The sequence below is a fragment of the Chrysochloris asiatica genome, unplaced genomic scaffold (assembly GCF_000296735.1).
Source record: "Chrysochloris asiatica unplaced genomic scaffold, ChrAsi1.0 scaffold00065, whole genome shotgun sequence".
NCBI lineage: Eukaryota > Metazoa > Chordata > Mammalia > Afrosoricida > Chrysochloridae > Chrysochloris > Chrysochloris asiatica.
Window position 1 is genome coordinate 4,256,764 of NW_006408583.1, and position 6,865 is coordinate 4,263,628.

At 42.5% G+C, this 6,865-nt stretch overlaps 1 pseudogene; it reads left to right on the plus strand.

Annotated features, from left to right (window-relative positions):
• Positions 1-4,883: 4,883 nt before the first annotated feature.
• On the plus strand, positions 4,884-5,884 carry LOC102828936 (annotated as a pseudogene).
• Positions 5,885-6,865: the final 981 nt, after the last annotated feature.

The following is a 6,865-nucleotide window of genomic DNA, read 5'->3' on the forward strand; positions in this document are numbered from 1 at the left end:
CAGTAACAGGGAATGCTCAAGAAGATGGTCCTGGAGACGAGATTGTGCCCAAAGAAGTTGTTAGAGGTGGTCCGAGGCAGGAGGTGGGGGAGTCCCTGGATCTGTTCCGTCCAAACACTGTTGAAGCAAGACACAGACCCACGGGACCGCAGCTCGAACTTTCTCCCTTAAAGTTTTACAGAAACCCTATATATGATTGCTATGAATCAGAATTGACTCGATGGCATACCACCACCACCACCAGAATTAAAAGTGTGTTCAGTAGTGTGTTCAAGCAGTCCGAGGCACTAGATTAAGGTTCCAGTCCCAGTGTAGGTTGTGGGTTCAGATCTCACTGCTGTTAAATCTGGAGTCCTGGTGTGTGCTGTAGGGAAAGCACTGGACTAGTAACCACAAGTTCAGCAGTTCAAATCCACCAGCTGCTCCTCGGACACCCTGTACAGGTTTGCTATGAGTCACAATTGATTCAACAGCACGTAACAACAAATAACCACAAGATTGACAGTTCAAACCTATACAGGGTCGCTATAAGTAGGAACCAACTCAATGACACTTAAGAACAACAGCATTAGCGTTTAAAAGAAAAATCATGTTGAGAAAACAACAGAAATTGATAGCCGTTTGTTTAAATACACAACTTCCAAATCAGGGCAACATTTCACTAGGAAGTCAAAAATGTTCTAAAGATGAGGAAACCTCCAGCCTTACACTCCATTTCATCCACATTACTGCGTGCAAGGGCTGGAACTGAACAGATGTAATTTGTGGTCAGGAAGTGTTTCATACAGCAATGTGTTTACCCTAAAACAAAGCTTTAGCCTGTTTTGGGGGTTCCTGTTTCTGGGACTTGACTGTACATGGATAATTCTTCAAAAGTGTGCCGAAGTCCAGGGTTGTAGAATGTGCTCTTTGATTTTTAAAATGATTATATATTCCTGAGTGTTTTTGTGTACATTGTCCTCCACCAGAAATAAAAACAAAACAAAGGGAATAGAAGCAAATACTGTTGAATGATGATGCATGGAGGGGACTGTAATCCTTGCAATGAAACGGTGAGTGTGAAACCAATGTTCTCCCATTTAAACTATCACTCAATTCACAGTAAAAACTTAAAAAAGAAAGTGTTCCTAAGGTAAAATGGGTTTTACTACTTTATCCAAACCATTGTTTGACTCAAAGATGACTTTTCGAAACAGATTCTCCGAGATTGACAAGGACATGTAATGGGCAATGGCTGTGATGGATTACCCATGGACCCCAGGGGTCTGACGTCCAGAATGAAAAACAACTCATTAGGTAAAAGAGGGAGGGTGAAGAGAAGGGAGAGCTCATGGCAAGTTCAAACCACGTTTTTTCATGGAGCTATAGTGCCACTGTGGGACCACCAGCTGCTCCAAGTGAGTGGATTGGAAAATAGGTACAGAATATTGGGGTCCACTGAGGTAGCTTCTGATCAAACTGGGAAATGTCTCTAGCTGACCAAATGGAGGGGAGGGGAGAGAAGAGAATCATGAAATTTCTAAGTGCTTCATTGCCTTCTAGGGATCTTGTACCAGATGCAAAATGTTTTTCTAGACCATCTGACAAGCATTACCAGAATTAAATTCAAATATTATATGCAAACCTTGCTCTAAAAGGAATATATCCCATTCTCCTCATCTAGCTCTTTATTAAAGTTTATGATGTGCATGTAATGAGGAAGCCATGAGTAACCTCTCTGTGCTATCATGCCTGTGGTGCATCTGTTACCTACCTGCCCATCTGCCCCTCCCCTCTGCTGTCTCACCTCATCCTTTCCCTCCCCTTCCTCTCCGCCTTCCTCTTAACAGACTATTATTAAGTGTCAACACAGATTTGGCACAATTGAACTGATGCTCTCCTTTGTGTTGATGGTTGCTTTGTTGTTCCCAGTCATCTAACACAGAGTATGGCTTATACATTTGTAATATTTATTCATTGAATGAATAAATGAGTGAATGAATATGTGAATGAAAGGAAGAACAACATGTTAAATAATGAGTTATTATACTTTTAGTTTTGTTGTTCTTGTTAAGTGTCATCGAGTCAGTTCAGACTCCTTGTTGTTGTTAAGTACCGTGGAGTCGGTTCTGACTCATTGTGACCCTGCACAGGGTTTCCAAGGCTTCAAAACTTTATTGGAGCAGAAAGCCTCAGCTTTCTCCCACGGAACTGCTGGTAGTTTCGAACTGCCAACCTTGAGGTTAGCAGCCCGATTCGTAACCACTACGCTACCAGAACGCCTTAGTGATCATGTATAGGGTTTCCAAGGAGCATCTGGTGGGTTTGAACCACCAAACCCAGTTACCAGTCCATTGTTTATTAACAAAGAAGAAAATAAAAGCCCAGAAAAGCTAAGGAACTTGAACAGCAGGGGGCAGCAAAAGTTTGCCTTTTTGCTTTTCAAACCCATAGGTCAACCTTACTTACATAAAGCCTCCTTCCATATTGGCTTCGTTAAAGGAAGGAGGGAGGAAAGGAAAGAAGGAAGAGAGGAGGAAGAAATATAAGGACAAATACAAATTGAAAACATGAGGCTTTAATTCTCCCTATCGAAATAGGGGAAGAGCTTCCACACCTCTATGGTTAGTTCAGAATTCATTTGTAATTGTAAGTTCTTCCTATTTTTTTGAAGTATCTAAGTTTAAGATTCTTCCTCAAGGACATGAGAACCAACTGTCTTGACATGAAGTCATCAGCTTTCCTGAAAAGAGACGAGCATAACATCAAAACAAGATGGAAGGAATTCACAGAGTCACTGCATCAAACAGAATTGGTTAGCATTCAACCATTTCATGAGCTAGCCTGTGATTAAAAAGTAGTGGTACTAAAGGAAGAGGCTCAAGCTGCATTGAAGGCCTTGGAGAAGCACAAGGCAGCAGGAATTAGTGGAAAAGTCTTAACAAATGGACACCACACTGAAAGTGTTCACCTGCCTGTGCCAAACACTAGGAAGACAGTAGCCTAGCCAATTGGAAGAGACCCATGTTTGTGCCCATTCCAAAGAAAGGTGACCCGAAGGAATGCACATATTACTGAATAATATTATGAAAGTTAGATACTAGTCAGATTTTGCTGAATAAAATTCAAAATCAATTTCAGCAATTCATTGACAAGAAGCTGGATTCAGGAGAGGACATGGAATGGGGATGTCATTGCTGTTGGCAGAGAGATCTTGGCTGAAAGCAGAGAATGCCAGAAAGATTTTACTTGTGTTTTATTGAATATACAAAGGAATTCAACTGTGTGGATCACAACAAATTGTAGATAATATTATGAAGAATGGGTATTCCAGACAGTTCATTGTACTCATGAGGAACCTGTTCTGTACAATGACTACTACCTTTAGTAGTCATTGTACAGAACAAGGGGAATACTGCGTGGATTACAATCAGGAAGGTGCAAATCAGGGGTTGTAGCTTTTCACCATACTTAGTCTGTATGCTCAGCAAATAATCTGAGAAGCTGGATGATATGAAGAAGAACATGGATGGCATCACGAGCGGAGGAAGTCTCATTAAGAACTGTGGTATGTAGATGACAAAAAATCTTGTTTAATGAACGAGATGAGGATTTTAAGTACTTACTAATGAAGATCAACAAATAGCCTTTGTTGTTGATTACAACTCAAAATAAAGAAAACAAAAATGTTCACAACTGGACTAACAAGGAACATCATGATAAACAGAGATGGGGTTGCAATTGTCAAGGATTTAATTTTACTTGATCCCACAATCAACACCTATGGAAGCAACAGTCAAGAAATAAAATGATGAAGACAAACATCAAATGACATATATCATTGAGAAAATCTGCTGCAAAAGACCTCTTTAGAGGATTAAAAAACAAAGATGACATTTTGAGGACTAAGCTGTGCCTGACCCAAACCATGACATTTTCAATAGCCTCAAATGCATGTGAAAACTGCACAATGAACAGGAAGATTGAAAAAGAATTGATGCATTTGAACAATACTGTTGGTGAAGAATATTAAATATACCATAGTGGTTGTAGTTACGTGCCATGGAGTAGGTTCTGACTCGTAGCGACCCTGTACAGGGTTTCTGAGACTGTAAATCTTTATGGGAGCAAAAAGCCTCATCTTTCTCCTACAGAACAGCTGGTAGTTTCAAACTGCTGACCTTGCCGTTTGTAGCCCGATTCATAACCACTACACTACCAGAGCCCCTTTAAATATACCATGGACTGCCAGAATGAACATATTTGTCTTGGAAGCAGTATAGCCAGAATTCTCCTTAGAAGGGAATATGGCAAGACTTTGTCTCACATACTTTTGATGGGAGGGACAAGTCCCTGAAAAAGGAAGCCATGTTTGGAAAAGAAAAAGAGGAAGTTCCTCAGTGAGCCAGAAGATCCTCAACAGTGGGTGTGACAGTGGCTCAAATAGAGCAACAATTGTGAGGCTGGTGCAGGACGGTGCAGTGTTTCTCTCTGTTGTACGTAGGGTTGCTATGAGTTGACTGGATAGGACCTAACAACAACAACAACCATCAAGGACATTAGCGTACTTCAAATATCCTGCCATAAAGACATTGGAAAATTAGCCTAACTCATTTTTTATCTCATCAGTGTTAGTATAATGGGTTGTATCTACTTCCTTTCTGTCTTTGCAATCTCTTTAGGCACTGCAACATTCTGATTTAATGATTCTTGTTATGCGCTGTGTGTGGAGTTGGGTCCGGCTCATATCAACCCTGTGTATAACAGGAGGAGATGTCTGGTCCTGTGCCACCTTCACAATGCTTATTCAATGATAAAAGTGTTCTCTCTCGGCTCTCTGCTCCTCCCTGTTCAACAGGCAGCCGCAGCTTCTCTTGCAGTACCAGCCGCATCCCTAAGACAAGATGGTGAAGGTCGGAGTCAACGGATTTGGCCGTATTGGGAGCCTGGTCACAGGGCTGCTGTTAACTCTGGCAAAGTAGAGGTTGTTGCCATCAACAACCCCTTCATTGACCTCAACTACATGGTATATATGTTCCAGTATGGTTTCACCCATGGCAAGTTCAATGGCACTGTCAAGGCTGAGAATGGGAAACTTATGATCAATGGGAAGCCCATCTCTATCTTCCAGGAGTGAGATCACGCAAACATCAAGCGGGGTGATGCTAGTGCTGAATATGCTGTAGAGTCCACCGGTGTCTTCACAACCTTGGAAAAGGCTGGGGCTCACTTGAAGGGTGGTGCCAAAAGGGTAACCATCTCTGCCCCTTCTGCTGATGCTCCCATGTTCGTGATGGGCGTGAACCATGAGAAGTATGACAACTCCTTCAAGATTGTCAGCAATGCCTCCCACACCACCAACTGTTTGGACCCCCCTGGCCAAGGTCATCCATGACAATTTTGGCATCATGGAGGGACTCATGACCACAGTCCATGCCATCACTGCCACCCAGAAGACTATGGATGACCCCTCTGGGAAACTGTGGCGTGATGGCCTGGGGCTGCCCAGAACATCATCCCTGCATCTACCGGTGCTGCCAAGGCTGTGGGCAAGGTCATCCCTGGACTGAATGGGAAACTCATTGGCATGGCCTTCCGTGTCCCCACTTCTAATGTGTCTGTCATGGACCTGACCTGCTGCCTGGAGAAAGCTGCCAAACACGATGACATCAAGAAGATGGTGAAGCAGGCATCAGTTGGACCCCTAAAAGACAACCTGGATTACACTGAAGACCAGGTCATCTCCTGTGACTTTAACAGTGACACCCACTCTTCCACCTTTGATGCTGGGGCTGGCAAAGCCCTCAACGACCACGTTGTCAAACTCATTTCCTGGTATGACAATGAATTCGGCTATAGCAACAGGGTGGTGGATCTTATGGTCCACATGGCCTCCAAAGAATAAGAGCCCCCTGGACCACCAGCCCCAGCAACAGCACTAGAGGAAGAGAGAGGCCCTCAGCTGCTGGGAGTCCTTACCCCAACCCTAATCCCCTCTACACACTGAGAAGCTCCCATCCTCAGTTTCCATCCAGACCCCCTGGAGAAGGGGAGGGCTTAGAGAGCCCAGTCTTGTCATGTACCATCAATAAAGTATACTATCCAGCCAAAAAGAAAAGTGTTCTCTGTCTTCTGTATTTGTAGAGAGGTTTTCTGGGTTAGGAGTAGAGTTTGTTCTTAATTATATTTCCTCAAAGGAGGAAGGAGTCATAATTTAAAGGTTGCCTGGTGGCACTGTGGGTTAGGCACTGGCCTACTAACTGCAAACTCATGAACAGTTCAAATTCATCAGCCACTTTACAGGAAAAAGATGAGGTTCTCTGCCCCTGTAGAGATTTATAGTCTTGGAAACCCTACATAGGGTCACTATATGCCAGAATCCACTCGACAGTGGAGTTTTTTGTTTTGTTTTTTATTCAGAAAGAGAGAGAAGTTGTAATTTAGTGGGCATTCCTAAATTTGTTTAAATGTGCTCTGTTGTCATTTGCTTCTGTTTCTTCTAGATCATTGCATGTGCTTTTTCATAGTTCATTCCTAAAATACCTGGATTGTTAATATAGAATTATATGCCAATGATCAGTAGATGGCAGCACTTATCCTGGGTTAAAAATACAGGGTTTGAGTTTTGGGGAAAATAAACATGTGCATATATAGGACATGAAATCTTTATTTTAAAAAAATACTAGAATAGTAACAATCAATGCCAAGTTGAAGATTCCAGCTTGTCCTTCCCAGGCCTCTTTAAAGTATTAAGATGCAAAGATATCAGTCACTTGAGGACGAAGGTGTGCTTGACTCAAGCCATGTTGTTTTCCATTGCCTCATGTGCACGCAGAAGCTGGACAATTCATAAGGAAGACCAAAGAGGAAAATGATGCAATTGAAT